The sequence below is a fragment of the Lissotriton vulgaris genome, chromosome 12 (genome assembly GCF_964263255.1).
Source record: "Lissotriton vulgaris chromosome 12, aLisVul1.2, whole genome shotgun sequence".
In the NCBI taxonomy this organism is placed as follows: domain Eukaryota; kingdom Metazoa; phylum Chordata; class Amphibia; order Caudata; family Salamandridae; genus Lissotriton; species Lissotriton vulgaris.
In genome coordinates this window covers 14,374,557-14,394,383 of record NC_141700.1, presented here as the reverse complement: position 1 = coordinate 14,394,383, position 19,827 = coordinate 14,374,557, and the positions used below count along the sequence as shown (strand labels likewise).

At 47.1% G+C, this 19,827-nt stretch overlaps 1 protein-coding gene across 1 annotated transcript in view; it reads left to right on the top strand.

Moving 5' to 3' along the window:
* The window catches only part of HCN2 (hyperpolarization activated cyclic nucleotide gated potassium and sodium channel 2), a 259,302-nt gene that overhangs the window by 221,746 nt on the left and 17,729 nt on the right, over window positions 1–19,827 (top strand). The window lies entirely within an intron of this gene.

The window sequence follows — 19,827 nt, the reverse complement described above, 5'->3', positions numbered from 1 at the left end:
TGAGGGCAAAGATGCATGAGCCCTGTACCCCTACAGTGCTAAGCCAATTCTTAGTCATTATAAGTGCAGTACTTCCATAAAGATTATATGATCATGGAGTTTATCATCACAAACTCCACATCACCATCATGGCTTTAGTGAGATCTGAGAAGTTTAGTATAAAACTTCTCAGCACATTAAACCCGCACTGAAGCCAGTGTGGGATTTAATGCCAAATGCACTCAGAGGGCATCTTAGAGATGCCTCCTGAAGAATTACGTAACTCTAGTGTCCTGGCTGACTGGCTGCTCGCCAGCTGCCCCCACCAGACCTGTTTCTAGATCCCTGGGTCGAGAGACTCCAGCTCTCGGGGTCCTGAAACAAAGCACATCCTGGGTAGAGGTGCCAAGCTTCCTCCCCAGGATGGACAAGGTCCACGAAGGGGAAGCTCCAAAGGCTTCGTGCCTTTGTTAATGACCCAGCCATTGGCTACTCCCTGCAACTCGCCCCCACAGGTTCTAACCCCTCACTCTGGGAGGGAGAATCGGTGGGAAAACCAAGATAGGAGGAGAGGTGTGCCCACCTTTGCCAACTCCACTACTCAAGTGGGGAGGCGTGCAAATCACAACTCTCAGTTCCTGCCATCTTGAACATGGGAGGGACTCAGCCAACTAGAGTTAGACTAATGCCCCCTCCTGTTGGAGTGCTGAGGAATTCACACAACAGGAAGATCCTAAAGGCTGAGGCACACTTTTTCAAAACCTAGCTGAACCAAGCCATTAACCGCCCCAGAAAATGACTCGAAATCGTCAAACATCAAGCGCGCAACATGCCTAACTATGTAACTAAACGATTCGGTTACACCCAACTGTGATGAACTTGCCAATTTCTTCCTAGAAAAGACAAAATCCATTGAACTCGACATCCTATCTAAGAAGACCCTTCCACAAATTATTGCTCATGATACTAAATTCTACACTCAGATCAAGGTCCATTTTAGTACTCCGACCGAAACAACAAAAAACAAGGTCACAGCACTCAACCACACAATGGATGACATACTAAAGATGCTGGACCACAACGAATCATGCCTATTGTTACTTCTTGACTTATACTCCAATTTTGATACGGTAAAGCATGAACATCTACTGTCCCTACTGGAACGAAGGATGGCCTTACTGGACCAGTGCTACAATGGTTCACCTCCTTCCTAAATAACAGAACACAAAGAATCAAGATGAAGCATTCACTCTCTCTACCATCCATGGTGACCCTAGGGGTTCCACAGGGGTCAGCACTATCACCCATTCTTTTTAATCTTCTCATGGAGCCCCTGGCAAACGCGCTCAACTCTGCGAACATTCTATAGCACCTGTATGCGGACGACACCCAACTGTATATGAAAATCTCTTCACCAAAAGACTTCATCTCCCTCAACGCTATTCGACAGAACACTCAAAATTGGCTCACTGGCAACCACCTCATGCTTAACCGCAAAAACACAGAATTCATTCTCATCCCTCCACCCAACCACACACCCAAGATAGACCTTTGGTTGAGACATCTAACTTCCTTTGACTGTGCTCCACACATCATTTACTCCGCGAAATCCTTAGGAGTCACCATAGACAAACACCTGAACAGGCAGGCGCAAATGAATAATTCCACCAAGGGAGCTAATCACCAGATGAGTATACTAAGGAAACAAACACGTCCTCCCACAGACCAACTTAAAAATGGCAGTACAAGCCCAGTGTTACCAAGACTGGACTATGGATTCACCACTCTATGAGGTCTCCCCAAATACAAGCTGCCCCTGCAGTGGGCAGCGCTTACCGCTGTGGCCAGACTGGTCCCAAGAACTAAAAAAAATGACCACATTTCTCCGACCTTCAAAGTCCTGACCACCCTGCAATGCAAGAAAACACCTAAAGATCAGCTCCATGACTCACAAAGCCCTGCATAGCAATACCCCCAGCTACTTAGCACAAAAGCTTGATCAATCAGGACGATGCAGACGATTGTGAAGTGCGAGTTCATTACTACTGAAACCACAATCCTTCCACAAGAAGAGAACCGGTTGTCGCGCATTCTCAGGGATCTCTCCGAAGATTTGGAACTCCCTACCTCCAGTGGTTTGTGGAATCTCTTCATTTACCTCTTTCAAAAAAGAAGTAAAAAAATTCACATCCTAAGACTTTAATTCTATGTTGACTACCAGTCACCTATACTATCCATACACTACTATCTACCTCTTTTGTTCTCAATGGAGAATACCGAATGTATGTATACTACCTCAACCATCTAATGTTTAATAACTGTATATTGTAAAGCGCTCCAATACCCTTGTGGGTCATTTTTACGCCATATAACATTTTTTAAATAAATAAATAATATAAGAAACAGACTCTGGCTCCAGCTGAAACCTCGAGTCTGCACCAGACACCCATGGCCTGAGTTAAAGTGGCCCAACACCACAAGGAAGAACCCCCAGCTATCCTGACCTTGTATCCGGTGATCCCTGACTTGCCTCTTGACAACGCCTGCAGCCTCTATCTGGAGGATCCCACCCGACCAGAACTGGTAAGGAAAACACGATGTCTCAAGACACCCCAGCACCCGACGCCCCACAGCCTTGGGCGGCCCAACCGACGGTGTCTAGGTAAACCCCAGCATCACAAATTACCTCTCTAACCGGTGGTTGCCTCCAGAAAATCTTTGTGCCCGAGCCTGCAGCGATTGTTCTGACCAGAGCTTCCCTGTTGAAACCAACAGGGCACCCAACGTCGATCCGGCACCCTGCACCCAGCCACCCCTGTGATGCTGTGGGTGCAGCTTGTGTGCCCTCTGTCCTGAGCTTAACCCTAAAAGCTTTGCTCCCTCAACCTTGTGGCCTACCCGAGCGCAGCCACCAACGAACGGCCACCCTAGCCCAATAGGCTAACATTGTGCCTCAGCACTCTGCACCCGGCCGCCCTAGTGCAGCTAAGCATGCTTCTTCAGAGCATCCTGGACCCTGGGGAACACTTGTTCTTACCCCAGAAACTCAACACTCAAGACTGTTTACTTACCTGCAAACTAATAACCATTTTTCACCATAGGATTGCATTGACGGTTTTCTTCTGAAAAACTTCTAAGTGTTGAGCGTTTTTGTATGGAAACATAAGAACCTGTTTTACTTACCTTTTTCATCTAGGAAATGTCCCAGTGTGATAGCTATGCATATCACGTTGAGTAGAAAAAGTAACTTAAAAAGTAATCAAATGTAACACAAAATAAATGTCATCTGTAATTGAATCTTTGCACACACCTGTAACAAAAGTCATTCTCATCCACCTTTCTTGTTGATCTATCTGGAAAAGTACAACCCTACTTACACGCACCAGGCTTGGTTCTCAAAATAAAATACAACAAAGAAATATTTTAGATACAAACAATTGATCTGAGTTCCTTCGTAGTGTGCGACATCATTTCTTGCCTGAGTGTGTACAATAAATGCTTAACACTACCCTCTGATAAAGCCTTACTGCTCGCCCACACTGCCACAAATAGAGAATAAGGTATTATCTACTCTCGTCTCTGTACAGCCTTTGGAGATCCACTGGACTCTGTATATACTATACCTTACTTTGGTACAGTATATACAGAGGCAGCTCCCTACACACGCAACTACATGAATGTGGCTTAACAGCATCATTTTGCAAATATACATTGTCCTGCTTTCTTCATCTCACACAACAACGTAAGTTACTGTACTGCTTCACTCAAGATTGTAAAGTTGTACCTCCATTTCTACAAACGAGCAGGGAGATTTGCCCTTTAGCACACTTTGAAGCATTGAGACACTACCAAAGCCTTCCCTCACATAAATCCATATATGTTTTATGTGCTTGTGGAAAAATTACTTACCTTCGGTAAAGCTCTGTTCCAAGCATGTGTTGGTGTAGCTGCATATGCTCTGCATAGACCTGCCATCTAGTGTTGGACTCAGACGTTTACTATTCTTTGAAGAAGAAGAAGAAAAGTCGGTAGAGTCGTGAGGTTCAGTGACTCCTCCCTATGCTGGCGATGCTCATGGGTATCGATTCCATGCTAGATTGTAATTTCCACCATTGGGTTCGGATGTGTCTGACAAGGTTTCGTCTTTGGTAACTTGTAGTAATTTCCTTCAGGCTCTTTCGGTTGTTTCAATTTCTGTAGCACCAGAAAATCATTGATAGAGTGACAGATCTCCACTCGACTTCTTTCTCCCCAAACAAGGTTTATCGCCACGCCTTAGGGCTCCCACCAGGGCGCTGCGCTCCTTGCAGCCTCCATCACCAAGAATGTGTGGACAGTGGTGGAAAGGACACCCTTCCAGTTGTGCCCCCAGTACCAGTCCACATTTCAATGGACCAACCTCCCCCATGGAAAATAGTATTGAGGCAGAGGAAGACGCCAGCCCCTTGGGGGCGCAGCACATCCAGTTATCTCCCAGAGGCAGTTTTTTTTTCCCAGTCTGAGGAGTAAGAGGGTCAGAATCCAGGTACCGCACAGCCATTGATAAAACACCCACCATGAGCACTGTTGCCAACGACACACAACTTAGGCCAGCACAATGGCCCCAAGTTGAGGACCACTACAAATGCCACTACAGCATACTTGAAATCATACCCATGGTACACACATCACAAGGGAGATGAAGACTTCCTTACAGGGACACTGTCCAAGCCCCAACGCAGTGTGCAATTCGACCCTATGCTCAAAGGTGCCTTTAAGGTGCCTGTGAAGGCAAGGTTAGTCACAGTCTCCCAACGACCCACATTACATAGGTGGGCAAGTAACCACTGTTTCCCTGGTTGTTTACAAGGCACATACGTCAGCAAATGTCCAGACTACAGGAGATGCTCCACCTCCAGACAAGGAGAGCATAAAGATAGACACTGCGGGGAGACGAGTAGCAGTGCAGGCAGCCAGCCGTTCGAGGATGTCCTGGTCTCCATATACAACAGCACAATGGGATGAGACACAGGACTCCCTGAGGAACTGGTAGCAAAAGAAAAGCCTGTCTCTAATGCCACGCCATCGAGCCCAAGGGTGTCCTTTCATAGTCAGCAGGAAGTCTACCTCCCCAGGGACCGTTTCCACCATCCAATGACTCCAGCAGGCACCATGGGCCTACTCCAAGGGTAGGGGAAAGGAGGCTCCGACAAAGGGGCCTGCACCTGCAAACCACCTGCAAACAGTGACTCCGCTCGCCTCCTCCATGACCACGCAACACCTGCCCGGTTGGAGACTCCTGGATGTCCTCCACTGTTGGCAGGAAATCACTTCAGACAAGTGGGTATGAGCAGTAGTTCAACACGGCTATTGCTTAGAATTCTCACGCCCCCGGCCAACGTTACCTCACAAGCACCATTTCAGCAGTGAACACCTCCATCTGTTAGAGGAAGAGGTCCAAGCGCTCCTCCACCAACGGGGCAAACGGAAGCTCTCACTATACCTTCTAATCCCAAAAAGACTGATGTCATCCCACTACTTCAGCAAAGGCATTAGACCTCGAGAACTCCTACTTCCACACCCCAATCCATCCCCCCCACTGACACTACCTGCATTTCGTAGCAAGAGGCCAGCATGATGGATTCAGGGCACTTCCCTTTGGCGTCACCACTGTTCTAAGGATCTTCACCAAGGACCTGGCAGCGGTGTCCCCCCCCCCACTCCCCCCCGAACTCGACGAGGGGCTGCTCAAGGGTGCAAGCTGCCAGCAGAGCCTCCAGCACACGCAGGTGACCATCTCCCTTCTGTACGGCTCTGGTTCTGCATAAATGTGATCAAGTGCCATCTACAACCCCTCTAGATCCAGCCCTGTCTAGGGGCTGTTCTGAACTCCGTCAACAGCAAAGCCAACCCAAAGCCCTTCGGTCAGCTGGTTATCTCTTTTTGCATCCACATTACCTCACAGCCAGAACTGTAAAGGAAAAGGGTGGCAACAGGCCATGCTAACCATTTGCATATCGCTAATTCGGAAGGCCTATTATCATGATACAGTAGGGCCACCGTGGAAGACCTGTTACACCACCTGCCAGATCAACACAAAAAGAGCGAGGAGGATCTAATTGCAGAAGGAAAGCACATTTCAAATGCAACCGTAGGATGTGCTCTGGATAGTGTAGACAAAGTGGCCAGAGGAATACACTCTTCAGCTATGCTACACAGGAATGCATGGCTATGCATATCCGGCTTCAAACCTGAGGTACAGCAACACCCTTAATGTTCCGTTTGACGTTAACCTTTGTTTGGTCCTGAGGTTGATATAAGATGAGAAAAAATCAAAAAGGACACATAATCCGATAGGTCCATGGTGGCCTTGCAGCCAACTACCAACAAGTGCCCTTTTTGCCGCTTCCAAGGGTGGGGTTCCAAAAATATCACTTGGGAGACTCAAAGCTATCAAAACCTCAGTAGCAATACCATCAAAACCCATGGAAGAGATTAATAAAGGGGGGGATAAAGAGGTGATGGCACACCCACAAAGACAGCAAGCAGTGACCTGCCATCCATTCCCCCAGTCACACAACACCCGTCAGGGGGAGACTACAGCAGCACCATCAGATGTGGCACAATCTAACAGACCAATGGGTCCTTGATATTGTCTAAAACTCAGAACAACAAACCAATATCCTACCAAGAAAACAACTCAATCTGCAGCATTTACATCTGCTAAAAGAAAAAGTAAAAACATTAATACAAAAAGGGTCTTTAGAACCAGTTCCACTCCAGCATCGAGAGAAAGGACTATACTACCTACACTTTCTAGTTCCAAAAAAAGGTGGAATGCTACGCCCCATCTTAGACTTACGTCTACGAAATCAATACATCCTATCAAAATACTTTCATATGGTGACACTACAGGATGTAATATCACAGCGACTTCCTGACGACATTATATCTGAAGGATGCATACTTTGACATCGCTATCCATCCAGCCCATCACCGATACCTAAAGTTTGTGGTAAGTGGATGTCACTGTCAGTTCAAAGTACTACCCTTTGGTGTAACAGCTCTACATGTACTCACCAAATGTCTAGCCGTAGTAACTGCCCACTTAAGAAAGGAAAACATACATTTCTTCCCTTATCTGATTGATCAACAGTTACAGCAAACAAAAATGTCTAAACGACACCCAAACTACAATAAACCTGTTACACAAACTGGGATTCACAACAAATGTAATAAAATCCCAGCTGCAACCACTCCAGATACAGGCGTAGCTAGGATCAATACTAAATACCATAATTGCAAAGACATACCCCAATCCCCAGAGGGTTCTCAATTTCCAGAACCAACTGGCTCTTTTTCAGCCACATCATCTATTAACACTAAATACGTTAATGCGTCTAATGGGGATGATGGCTTCTTGCATTGCAATAGTACCACAGGCCAGACTAAACCAGACCCCTTCAGGAGTGCTTAGCATTGCAATGGTCACAAGAGAAGAACATCAGGGAACATGTAGTGTTGGTTTCTCCCAAGGTCCATCTGGCTCCACAATGGCGGAACTCACAACAAGGGAGCGCCAAGGACCCAATCCCACAAGTGACAATAAGAATGGATGCTTCGTTCATGGGATGGGGAGGGCTCACATGGAAGACATCAATCACAGTGCGGGCAACTGGTCAGCACAACAAGCATTCCATGTCAATGTACTAGAACTACTAGCCCTACATCTTGCTTTTCAATCCAACATACTGGGGGGAAAATGTACTACTGTGCACAGACAATACAACTGCAATGCATTACATACAGAAACAGGGAGGGACCCACTCATCACAGCTATCACAAATAGCACAAGTAATATGGCACCCACAATCCAGGGGCAATGCACTATGGATTAACTGGTCAGGGACATTTGTGTACGCTTTTCCACCTCTCCCACTCATACCGTATGTGGTCAGGAAACTCAAACATCATTTACAATAATACTATTAGCTACAGCATGAGCATCACAACCATGCTACACAAACCTACTAGAGCTATCCATCGTATATCACAAGCTTCCCAACACCCCAGACCTTCTCACATACAGTGGGGGACAAATTCGACGCCATGATGTACAGCAACTCAATCTGGCTCCTGAGGCCATAGAATTCGGATACCTTCAATTACCAACCGAATGCATGGACATTCTCAGGGAAGCCAGAAGGCCCAAACAACGCCGTGTTTTGCAGCCAAATGGAAAAGAGTTCTTCTCTACTTCGCTGCAAACAAAATAAACCCTTCTTCACCAACAGAAAAAGAACAAATATGTTACTTGTAACATCTGCTTAAACGCGACATGGTGGAAAAATTCAAGGCTAGAGGTTACACGGCCACGATTCTCAAACAAGCCATGGAATGGTCAAACAACAAAATGATATTGGTATCAAAATTCTCAACAAGGAGTGTCAAATTCAAAATTGTTCTGAAACATTGGCACTTGTTGCAAAAGGAGCCAGATTTCAGGGGAACATTCTCTTAACCCCCCTCTTTGTCTATGAACTGGGAAAAACATCAAGGAACTCTTGGAAGTTGAAGGTAATCTCATGGAGAAATGGGAGTATAAAGGAATTATCCCCTGTCTGAACTGCAATCAATGCAACAGCATAACCAGAGGGAATTACATCACCCAGCCATTAAAAGGAACAAAAATCAAAATCCACACCACAGCTGGCTGTAATGCTAAGAACATTGTTTACTTGTTGAAATGGGCTTTTGTACTTGTATATATTGGGAAACACAACACAAGATTAAATTCAGGGTGAAAGAGCACAAAAGTACTATCCGTACGAGAAACACAAAATCTACAATAGCGTCACATTTCATGACACAGCCACAACACCTGCCCATTACGGTTCATGGTACTGGGAACTGTACCATTACAACAAGAAGTAAGAGACAATTGCAAGTACCTCCTCCAAAGAGAAACATTATAAAGAGATTGGACACATTGATTCCAAATGGTTTGAACGATCGCATTGAATACAGTTGTTTTCTGTAAACCATCTCACTACCATGATTACTTTATTTATACTTATCCAAATGATATTCCACTGAATCTGCGCAACACAACACATCATCCCACTCATAGGCACTACCTTTTGTGTATGTGTCATCATACTATAACAAGAATTAGAACATTGGAATGTTGGGAGTTCCATTGCAGATAACGGAGTGCTCCCTGCTTCTACGGGCCGGTAAAAGCCCTCAGAGCAACATTCCAATGTTCTACAAAGGCTTCTCGAAGCTCGAGGGGATTTATATCCCCTCGAGCTTCGAGAACCCTTTGTTTAATTTGTTAGAACATTCTGCCCTCTAGTGGCAGAATGTTCTAATAGCCTTATAGCCCTCCGTAGCAGGGCTATACCGGCAATTAAAGTCCCGCTGTCTCGTTAAAGTCCCTCGCCTTCGATTCGGGCCTTTAACGATTCAGCGGGCCTTTAATAGCCGGCATAGCCCGCTACGGCGGGCTATAAGGCTATATTGAAAAACACCTCTCACTAACACAATTCACAGAGGCATGTACCACACATCACCAAGACCTTTAGGGCACATGTTGGGCTAACTGTTGCCTTTGAACATGTGTTTAGCTGCTTAAGATCTTGGAATGGGATCCTTAACATTTGTCCGCCATTCAGAACATTTCCACCACCAGTTATCCTTCTCTTATCATGGCATACCGCTGGTTCTTAGCGGATATAATGAGGAGACTGTTTTCTACATATGTAATTACTACCATGTCAAATGTATAAGGTGACAATGTATGCATTACTAGCAATATGTTTATCATACCAACACAACACTCTTTCACCACTCCAAGACGGTACAGACAGCACGGTCACTGGTAGTCCTTTTTCCATCTCAACGTTCAGCACGCTTAAAAAGTTTTTTTTTCACTCTCACATTCCTGTTGCATTGGAAACATGGCGGCGGCTTGAAACGTGCCACTGTGGGTTCACGTCTAGACACACAGAGACTATCTCTTACGGTACGATCATTCAGCAGTTTATGCACACCTTGTTTTTATATTTTTTACACCATCTGCAACAATTCTTGACACCATGTAGTCCGTCGCACCTTTTTAGGACCGGCTTTTTTAACGGGTGCAGTGGTGTACTTTTATAACCAATGTTCTTTGCACTGAACAGCATTTCACACACTCAATGAAAGCACGTGCTATTTTGGTAAGCTGTTTAGACACTTGAGCCCGAGAGTCTTGTGAGGACAGCGAGTTCACTTTCACATGGCTCGATGATCACATCAGGTAGTATTAAGCAGCATCAGGTACTTTACATACCTTTTTGTAAGGATCCACCGGTTCATGAATGCCATTGAAGCATATGACTTTTGCATCGATAGGATAGTTAGCACGCGTACGCCCCCATACAATGCTCGCCATCACCTGGTGAGGGGATTAACACCTAGACCCTTGAGACCTCGGTTTCATTTCATTTTACCGCTTTACTTCGCAGAGCTTGCTATCCCCTGAAGGACGACCAGCCAAAATGCATTGGGATTGTTAAATTCTCAGTATTAATTCGAGGATTGATTTACATATCAAGGGATACATTTGAAATGCTTTAATGTCATTGGTATGGAGACAAATTAAAAAGGAACTTGATTTAAGCATCAACCAAGTATTGTCAAAAATTCTGCTTGCTTAAATTGGGGAACTTGGATACTTCCAGAGTGGGAACAATACAGTGCGACTAGGGGACGATTCCCCTGGGGAGAAGTGACGTGTTTGTGACTGCTGCGAAAAACACACACATCTAGAAGACTACATTTAGCAGCCATTACGACTTACCTGCAAAACAGGAAACCTCAATCAGTGACTCCTATTCCAGTCATAATAGCTTTTATGGAGGGGATTAAAACGACCATGCACACCCCCGTACCATCATGGACCTTGATCACTGTATTTACAAGATAATGTCTACACTATTTGAACCCATGCATAATACAGTTTTTAACAGTGTAAGTGAAATACATGCACTCATAATAGAGAAACCCTGTTGGAACCGGCAGCGTGTGGTTGGCTGAAGGAATGCCCCAGCCAGGCAGAACTACCGCTCCCACCGAGGGCCGGTGATTGCATCGCTGTATGGCCCGTGCTCACCCTTGGGTAGCTTGGCACTGAGCAGTCTGACTCGCTACAGAGGCAATATATAAAGCAAAAGCACAGATGCAATAAATACACTGAGCATAAAGAAATGAGGCTTCACACAGGATGTATATAAAAACCTTTTTATTTAACACACATTCGATCATTAGAACATGAACATCATTTATTTTTGGGGCATAAAACTAATTCGGAAATATTACTAGCAGTAGTAGGCCCACTCTTATTGTTGCGATATCAGTATTATTCACACCGTGGACAGTTCCTAATGTAACCCCCCTACATACATCCCCAATTGAGAAAGAGCACCCTCTCTCAATTAAGAGGGGGGGGGGAGGAATGGTGGCCTAACGGCTAGAGCGGTCGATCTCAGAGCTAGATTCGAGTCTCGGCAGGGACGCTCATCATCCTGTGATTCTGGGTAAATCACTTAATATCCCCGTGCCTAACAAAAAAAAATAATGTGTACGTCTATAAAGCAACAAGTGCTCATGTAAAGTGCTTTGATACCTTCAGGTCTAGTTCACACTATATAACCACTCCCCAAAAAATTATGCAATACACAATATAAAAATTATACACATACACACAAATAGAACACTTTATAGCAGCACCGCGAGCCAAAGCCATGCAGGAAAGCCCTATGTCAGAAAGTATTGTACTTTTGGCAACAATCCACATATTGCAGCACCTCCGGCAAGTGTCGTGAATCACAGGCGGTCCACACACACTCACTCCAGACCACTATGCGATGCAACAGGTATCAGCCAGTTCATACGGCACGTTCTTAAACACACATATGTACTCAGCACCCTAATGAAGTGCTACTGGTACTCAGCAGGTCAAAGGCTCGCCCTCTACAGACTCCGTGGCCCCAGCCTCAATCCACCCTCTAGTTCACTCCAATTGTCTTATACCCCCGGATGGAAGATAACCAGCTCCACCCCAGACACTGAGCCGCATGCGGCCAAAGTCACACAGTCTGGATCCTTGGGAAGCAGGTGGGAATATGTAACATTTTTAATTAGGAGGTAAACGTAAACAAGGGAGAGGTTAGCAGCCACTCAAGATGTTCACCCACAGGTCTCAAAACACAAAGGAGTTACGCAGTCTCTTGACTCGCTTCCGAACTGTCTCAGAAGCCTTTCTTCAACTCAGTCAATCTCTCTCGCTACTACCTGTTGCCATAACATCTTCAGGAGGGGCCAGGTGTGGAGAGGTCAGTTGAGGGTCTACAAGGGAACAGCGGATGGCTGGTGAGTAAACACAGGAGAACCTCCCGCTGGGATGAGGCGCCTAAATCAGTACACGAGGATGCAGATCGTGCCCAGCAACTCGAGGCACAGCACTTGGGATGAGTTGAAAATTCTGCGCCTCCCCAGAAGGGAGGCACAATGACCGTTGCACGTTGAGATGGTTTGCACCAGGCAATTCCAGTCAGACACAGCGAGGAGCTGTAATTGCGTACCTCCCTGGACAGGGGGCACCTCGTCCAGTGCACGATGACACAGAGCACCAGACCAGTCTGGTCACATACACAAGTTCAGCACAGGAAGTAGAATGAGGGTCTACTTTGGGTACACCCCCACCTCTGAGGGTTGCACCCTGTGAATCGGACACTGCACGCAATGAGTATGCAGTCAGATTATAGCATGGGAGAGATGCGGTACAAACAACAAAACGGACCACGTGGGGTCCCGCAACCAGTGAATCCACTCACCACCCACTAGACGCTTATGAGTGTTGTGGTCTTCACAGTACGGGAACAACCCGTCTTAGATACGGGCATGATTTCTGGGGCTCTGCACTAGACAATCCGATCTTCAGATACAATGCTTAGTTCCACGCTTTAGCAGCCGCTTTCCAGAGGTTCCTCGCAGAAGATCTTTAATGTAACTGATATCTCTGAGAGAACAGGAGGTCCGCAGTTGGGCCCTCGGAGAGCACACTTCAGTACGTCTTCGGCCCAGGCTAGCCTCTATTTGGACAGTTTTCCTCCATGTGAACAACAGAGTCCTCTGACAATGTGCACCAACCAGTCTGGTTTCTCCGGTCCCACGTCCCCAGAAATAAATTTCAGCCTTTGCTGAAGGATGGCACCCGTAGTTATACTGTCTTGTGTCTTTCAAGTTGGGGATGATTTAGGGGTTTCACTTTGAACCACAGATGTCTTCCATAAATTGTATTCCTGTCTCCCACACGGCAGTGTAACGCAGATCTTAATCTTTAGTGGGGCCGTGATCCCGCACTTAGAGATTAAGTCTCATAGCCTCTATCTTCCTTCTACCCCACTCGGCCCTTAAATGGCAGAGGTCTGCCGTCCCCGTGGGATGCCCATAGTTTATGGCTGTCGACTGGGGAATGCACAGAAGTGCTCCGTCGACCCCTGTTGTCCACCGGAGCCAGGCACCATGGCACACAAGACTCTTAGAGCACAGAAATGTCCATATTCTGTAAGTGTAATTTCTAAGCGAGTTATGCCAAAAGCCCCTTTACCATTGGAAAGGGTTTGGCCTGCAAATCCACAGATAGAAAACCCCATGAGGCTGCTCCACTGCCATCCACTATGGTAGTGCAAAGCAATGTCAACCACTTCCTCATGTTAGCCTATGGGAAGAGCAGGCCTCATAGGAATGAAAACACACACAGGTACTCCTCACTATCTCGGCGCATGTGCGCTATTGCACACTCCGACCTGAGATCGCAGGAGGGACACTTTGTTCCCAGCACCAGAGGTGCAAATGCGCCTGCCCGAGTCTGCACATCAGAATGGACACGGGTTTAACTAATGTGTCTGTGTGCACGCGCAAGCCTCCGTTGGCAGGCGGCACACGCAATCATAGGCACCATAGGTTCGGGTGCGCACTCACAGAGGCCTACAATGGTAAGCAGCTCATGAGTTTGCTCACGATAGATCGGCCCCAGTGCACACCCAGCGGTCTGCAATGAAAGATCAGCCCCAGTGAAAACCCAGCGGTCTGCAATGAAAGATCGGCCCCAGTGAACACCCAGTGGTCTGCAATGAAAGATCGGCCCCAGTGAACACCCAGCGGTCTGCAATAACAGATCGGCACCTGTGCGCACCCAGCGGTCTGCAATGACAGATCGGCACCTCTGCGCACCCAGCGGTCTGCAATGACAGATCGGCACCTGTGCGCACCCAGCGGTCTGCAATGACAGATCGGCCCCAGTGCACACCCAGCGGTCTGCAATGACAGATCGGCCCCAGTGCGCACCCAGCGGTCTGCAATGAAAGATCGGCCCCAGTGAACACCCAGCGGTCTGCAATGAAAGATCCCCAGTGAACAACCAGCGGTCTGAAATGACAGATCGGCCCCAGTGCACACCCAGCGGTCTGCAATGAAAGATCGGCCCCAGTGAACACCCAGCGGTCTGCAATGAAAGATCCCCAGTGAACAACCAGCGGTCTGAAATGACAGATCTGCCCCGGTGCACACCCAGTGGTCTGCAATGATAGATCGGCCCCAGTGCACACCCAGCGGTCTGTAAGGACAGATCAGCCCCAGTGCACACCCAGTGGTCTGCAAGGACAGATCGGCCCCAGTGCACACCCAGCGGTATGAAAGAACAGATCGGCCCATGTTTCAGAACACTGAATCAATACCACTTCCCAACAAGGATAGGAAGGGCATGCAGGCTTTCAGGCATATTTACAGTGTGAACGTGTGCAGAGCCCGGAGGCCCCATAAGAGAATCCGCAAAATGTTAGCGGAAACAGCGATAAAATTCAGGGATCGCTACCTGACGAGTATCCGGCCCAACAAACCCTACGTTTAAGAGCTCCAAGACCAAATTTGACTGCACACAAACCCCAAATTTCTGCCAAAAGTCACAACTTTTCACCTGAATCAAACTTTAGACTTACCATTTTTTTTTCTCCAAAACTGGATAAGGTCGCAGAAAGAGCATTACATACATTAGAAGTTAAAAAAGTATTAATGTACTATATAGAAAGAACTAAAACATTCAGGAAAACTCAACAACTATTTGTCACATTTTCAAACCCCAGAAAGGGTAATCCAATTTCAAAAGCAGGAATCACAAGATGGAGAGTAAAATGCATCCAGATTTACAAGATCAAAGCAAAATGAACATTAACAAGAATGCCAAGAGCACATTGAACAAGAAAGAAAGGCGCATCAATGGCATTTTTAGGAAAGATCCCACTTATGGACATTTGTAAAGCTGGAACCTGTGAAACCCACACACATTCACTAATCAGTATTGTGTGGATGGAGAAGCCAGACAGCAAGCTCTAGCGGGACACACCGTTCCTAAAACATTATTTCAAGCAAACGCACCATTGCATGCCTACAGCCACAGCGAGACGGGTACGGCTCTATAGTCTTTGGAATGGAGTATGTTACTTATGATGTAGGCATCTATTCATTGCGTGTAGTGCTGTAGATTCACATGAACCCTCCCACCAGGTACAAGATGGTGGAACGAAGTCTCAAAAATATATACTATGTTGAACAGCGTACAGCTGTTCTAGCAGAAAATATATCCTAACTTACCTTACGGTTAGGAAAACACACTACAATCTAACAAAGGAACTGTTGAAGCTGCGCAATGCCTTCAGGAGGAGATACGACGCACAACATCGACAATAAAAATTCCTCGAGTGAAACAGAAAAACTACTTGCAGAGTGCGGGCCCAACACTAGTTGGTAGGAGTGTGCACATCGCACTAGATGCTGGGAATAGATGCCTGCAGGGCATACCCCTACCCCTTCCCCTTCCCCTTCCCCTTTCCCTCTCAATTAGGCCATGGAGCTCCCAGTCCTCTTTCCCGAACCAGATTCAGCAGCAAAGGGAGCACGTTATACCCTTGATGTAGAGCACGCGCTCATGTATCACATAGACAGAACGAGGCCCTTTTGCAAGGCAGACCAATTGTTAGTGGCCTTTGCACAGGCTCACATGGAACAACCCACATCAAAAGCAGATGCTGCTAATGGTTGGTTAAGTGTATCAAACCTGGTTATCATAAGCCCCTCCCCTTTACGCCTAGGGCTCATTCTTATAGTAACCATGGCCATCTATGGAAACACTCCCCTAGCCGACATATGTAATGCGGCTACATAGTCAACCCAGCCCACGATTACTAAACACTACTGTGTGGATTCTCTAGCCAGACAATTGGCTATGGTTGGCCAGCCCGTCCTAAGGACCTTATTTCAAACAACCGCATCATCCACCGCTTCCAGGAGGGTACTGCTTTACAGTCTTCGCAGAGCATGTTTATCTATAGCAACACGTGGCAAATATAAAATGTTACTATTCGTATAAATATCTGGTCGTAGAGTGTATTACAGTAGATTCACATCCACCCATTCTCTTCCCTGGAGGGCTGTAGCTATGATGACAGAGCTCTATTCTTTTTGCAATGCACATATACTGTTCACTCACCACTCCATACTACCCACACCCATTGTGTGAAAACAATCTCACATGAAGTCTATAGCCATGTGCACTGCCAGATAAGGGAGGTGTTACTATACCTTGTAACTCCAAAGACTTTTTCAAAGAAAAACAACCTGCAAACGTCCAAGCTCAACACTAGATGGCAGGAGCATGTGAATCTACAGCACTACATGCTACGAACAGATGCTTGCAGCGTAGGTAACATTTTCCTTCTGGCAGCTACTCAATTCAACCCCAGATTCCGCATGTAGTGAATCTTCCCCCAGGCGTCAGACTGGATGCAGAATCTCAAAAGCAGAACTTCCGCATACCAGCAAATGCCGTCATGGTGCTCCGTAAGTTATTAGCGGGGCTATATACACATAAATGCCACCCGAGCACGCTGCTGTGAGTTGCTTTTGAAGGCTTGTCCGCACCCTCCAATGCAAAGCTCATCACCACATTGACTCGACAGCCTGCAAATCTCTAGTTCGTGAAATTTGTAGATGGAAAGAACTCCAATGCACAGAATGGGGAGGCGGGGGTGGAGTCTCTGCCGGAAAGAGTGTTACTAAAGGTAAGTAACGTGCTCGACTGATGGATATTTCTGACCGCAGATTCCTCACCTTAGAATAGATGCCAAAGCTGTGCCTCCCAAGGTGCTAGGTCTGTGGAATGAGGCCGACCCAAACTCCGGCAGGACCTAACGGGCAAAATGCCCAACCTTATAGGCCAGACTGTCAAACCTGTAGTGCTTTGTGAACGTGTGCACCGATGACCAAGGAGCAGCTTGACCGAGATCCAGAACAAGTGCCCAGCGTGCCAGTGTACGGAGCCTGTAACCCATCGAGGGGCTACTTTTTCACAAAGCATAGCCGATTTTAATACAGAGTAATATCCAGCCAGACAGAGTTCTTTTGCTCTACCGTGCCCTTTATGTCCTCGAGAAACGTATAGGCAAATTAAATATGCCAATTGGGTATGAGCCAATGTTACCATGTTTAGGACAGAGCGCACAAGCACTTTAGCACTGGTTAGCAGAAGTAAAGTGGGCAGAGTCCTAAAGCCAGCACTAACGAGTACAGAAGAATGGAGGGAGGCAAAAAGTTGGTGGACGAACACCCTAAGGCTGTCAGGTCTCACAAAGATGGGAGCTTGTAGGGAGGGAGTTAGGAATACTCTTCTGGCGGACTCCTGCAACACCAAACTCTTGGGTGTTGAGTTAGGAAGGCGGTGTCGATTGGCGCTGTCCTATGGCGACAAAGTTCCTGCCGATTGACTGGGGCACAGAACATGGCTTTGTCCAAGTGCCGAAGAGAGTATTTGTAAGGGCTTTGTTAAATGGCAGGAGGGGTCAGCAGGGGTCTGGCCAGTCCGGAGAACCTCAGGGAGGATGTTGCTTTTTACTTCCGTAAGAGAGAGCTGCAGGCCAAGGACCTCTGCAGCCCTTCGCTGCACAGCACCAAAAGCAGCACGACCAGGGGGAGAGAAGCCCGGAGTCTGCGGAGATGTCTGTAGTTCTTCATACCAACTGTCCTCATCATATTGTGGGACTTCGCTATAGTTGTCCAAAGCTGTGCCAGAGGGAGCTGGGAGCCTGGTCAACAGAGCAGCATGGCGTCCCAAAGGTCTTCATCTGCGACATCACAGACTGACCCGGAAATCGGATTGCATTGGGGCCAGACTCAGAATCAGCTGTTCGGCAGTGAGACTTAGTGGCATGTCAGAGCTCGAGAGTGGTAGGAAGTGTCTTCTGTTTCCCGCTTGGACCTCGTGCTTTTCCTTTGACTTTCGCGAAGTCTTTGAAGGCGACAAGGATCTGCAGCGGGAATGACTTCAGGAGTGGAAACAGGATCTTACTTTCGACTGGTTACGGCGAACACTGCAATGCTGGCGACTTAACGAGTTTCTCCTGGTGGTCCCGTATGGCCTTCGAGTTCATCTAGGAGCCGGGCCCTTGAGTGGTGCTATAATCCCAAACATCACAGGTACACCCCGTGCAGGTCTGTCCAAGAACAGTTCCTACATGGTTTAAACCTTGTTATTTTGGGAGACAGCATATTTCTCTTGCACACTAATAAAAAGATTTCTTTTTTTTAAACATGAAAAAACTCATTGAAGACAGAAGATGTCGAGTTCTGACTCTGCATGTGAAGGAATGGAAAGGAAGGAACTGGCGTCAGCCTGCCTGGGGGTGCTATATGCGGCCCGCTCATTCCTTCTAGAGCGGAACGAAGTGCAGAGCTGCACAATGCCACCGACCAGCACACAGGAGCACAGCTTTGAGGTTCAGAGTCCAGTCTGAACCCTTGAGGAACCTGCAGTTGGAAGTATGCACCAGAAAACAGAATAAAAAAACCTTTGGTGAAAGAAAGGACATTGTTTGTGACATAGAATTGGAGCCACATTCTCTAATGGCTTTTGTACTTTCAAAGACTGTGATTTGCAAAATCACCGGTTTTTAGTCGCGTAATCGAATGCTGCAATTTATGAAAGGCAAACGGTGAGCTGTAAATCGGTTAATGACTCACCATATATAATTTGCAACATATTACAAATCATTTGGAAAAGGGAGGGTGGAATGGGTGCATCTAATGATTCAGAAATAAATATAAGAATGGTTTGTGACAGCAAGTCTGGCTACAAACCACTAACAGGATTCTGACGCCCGGAAGGGTGGAAAGGGAAAGCTTTGGCTGTGGGGCAACTTCCACTGCGTGAATGTGGGTCGTGGGCATTGAAGGAGGCGACCGCTATCCAGGAGACCCATCGATACTGCCCCCCCCCCCCTAAATATCCTACACACAGTATGACAAGTTTTTTCCCCTAATTCCAGCCCCAGCAAGTTTAAAAGTCTGATTGTATTGTGTTTTTCAGAGGCAGTTTGGGGATTTGGCCGCTATGCTCTCCTTCCGTCTCCCATCTTCTGCTCCGTGTACTGTCTTCCTCTTCTTGTGCCCCATGCACTGTCTCCACCCACCCTCTGCCTCCTGGGCGGTCTCCCACCCTGTGCCCTCTTTTTCACCCCTTGCCCCCTCTGTCCTGCCTCCCACCCTGTGCCCTCTTTTCCACCCCTTGCCCCCTCTGTCCTGCCTCCCACCCTGCACCCTCTTTTCCACCCCCTGCCACCTCTGTCCTGTCTCCCACCCCCTGCCACCTCTGTCCTGTCTCCCTCCCTGTGCCCTCTTTTCCACCCCTTCCACCTCTGTCCTGTCTCCCTCCCCCTGCCACCTCTGTCCTGTCCCCCACCCTGTGCCCTCTCTTCCACCCCTTCCACCTCT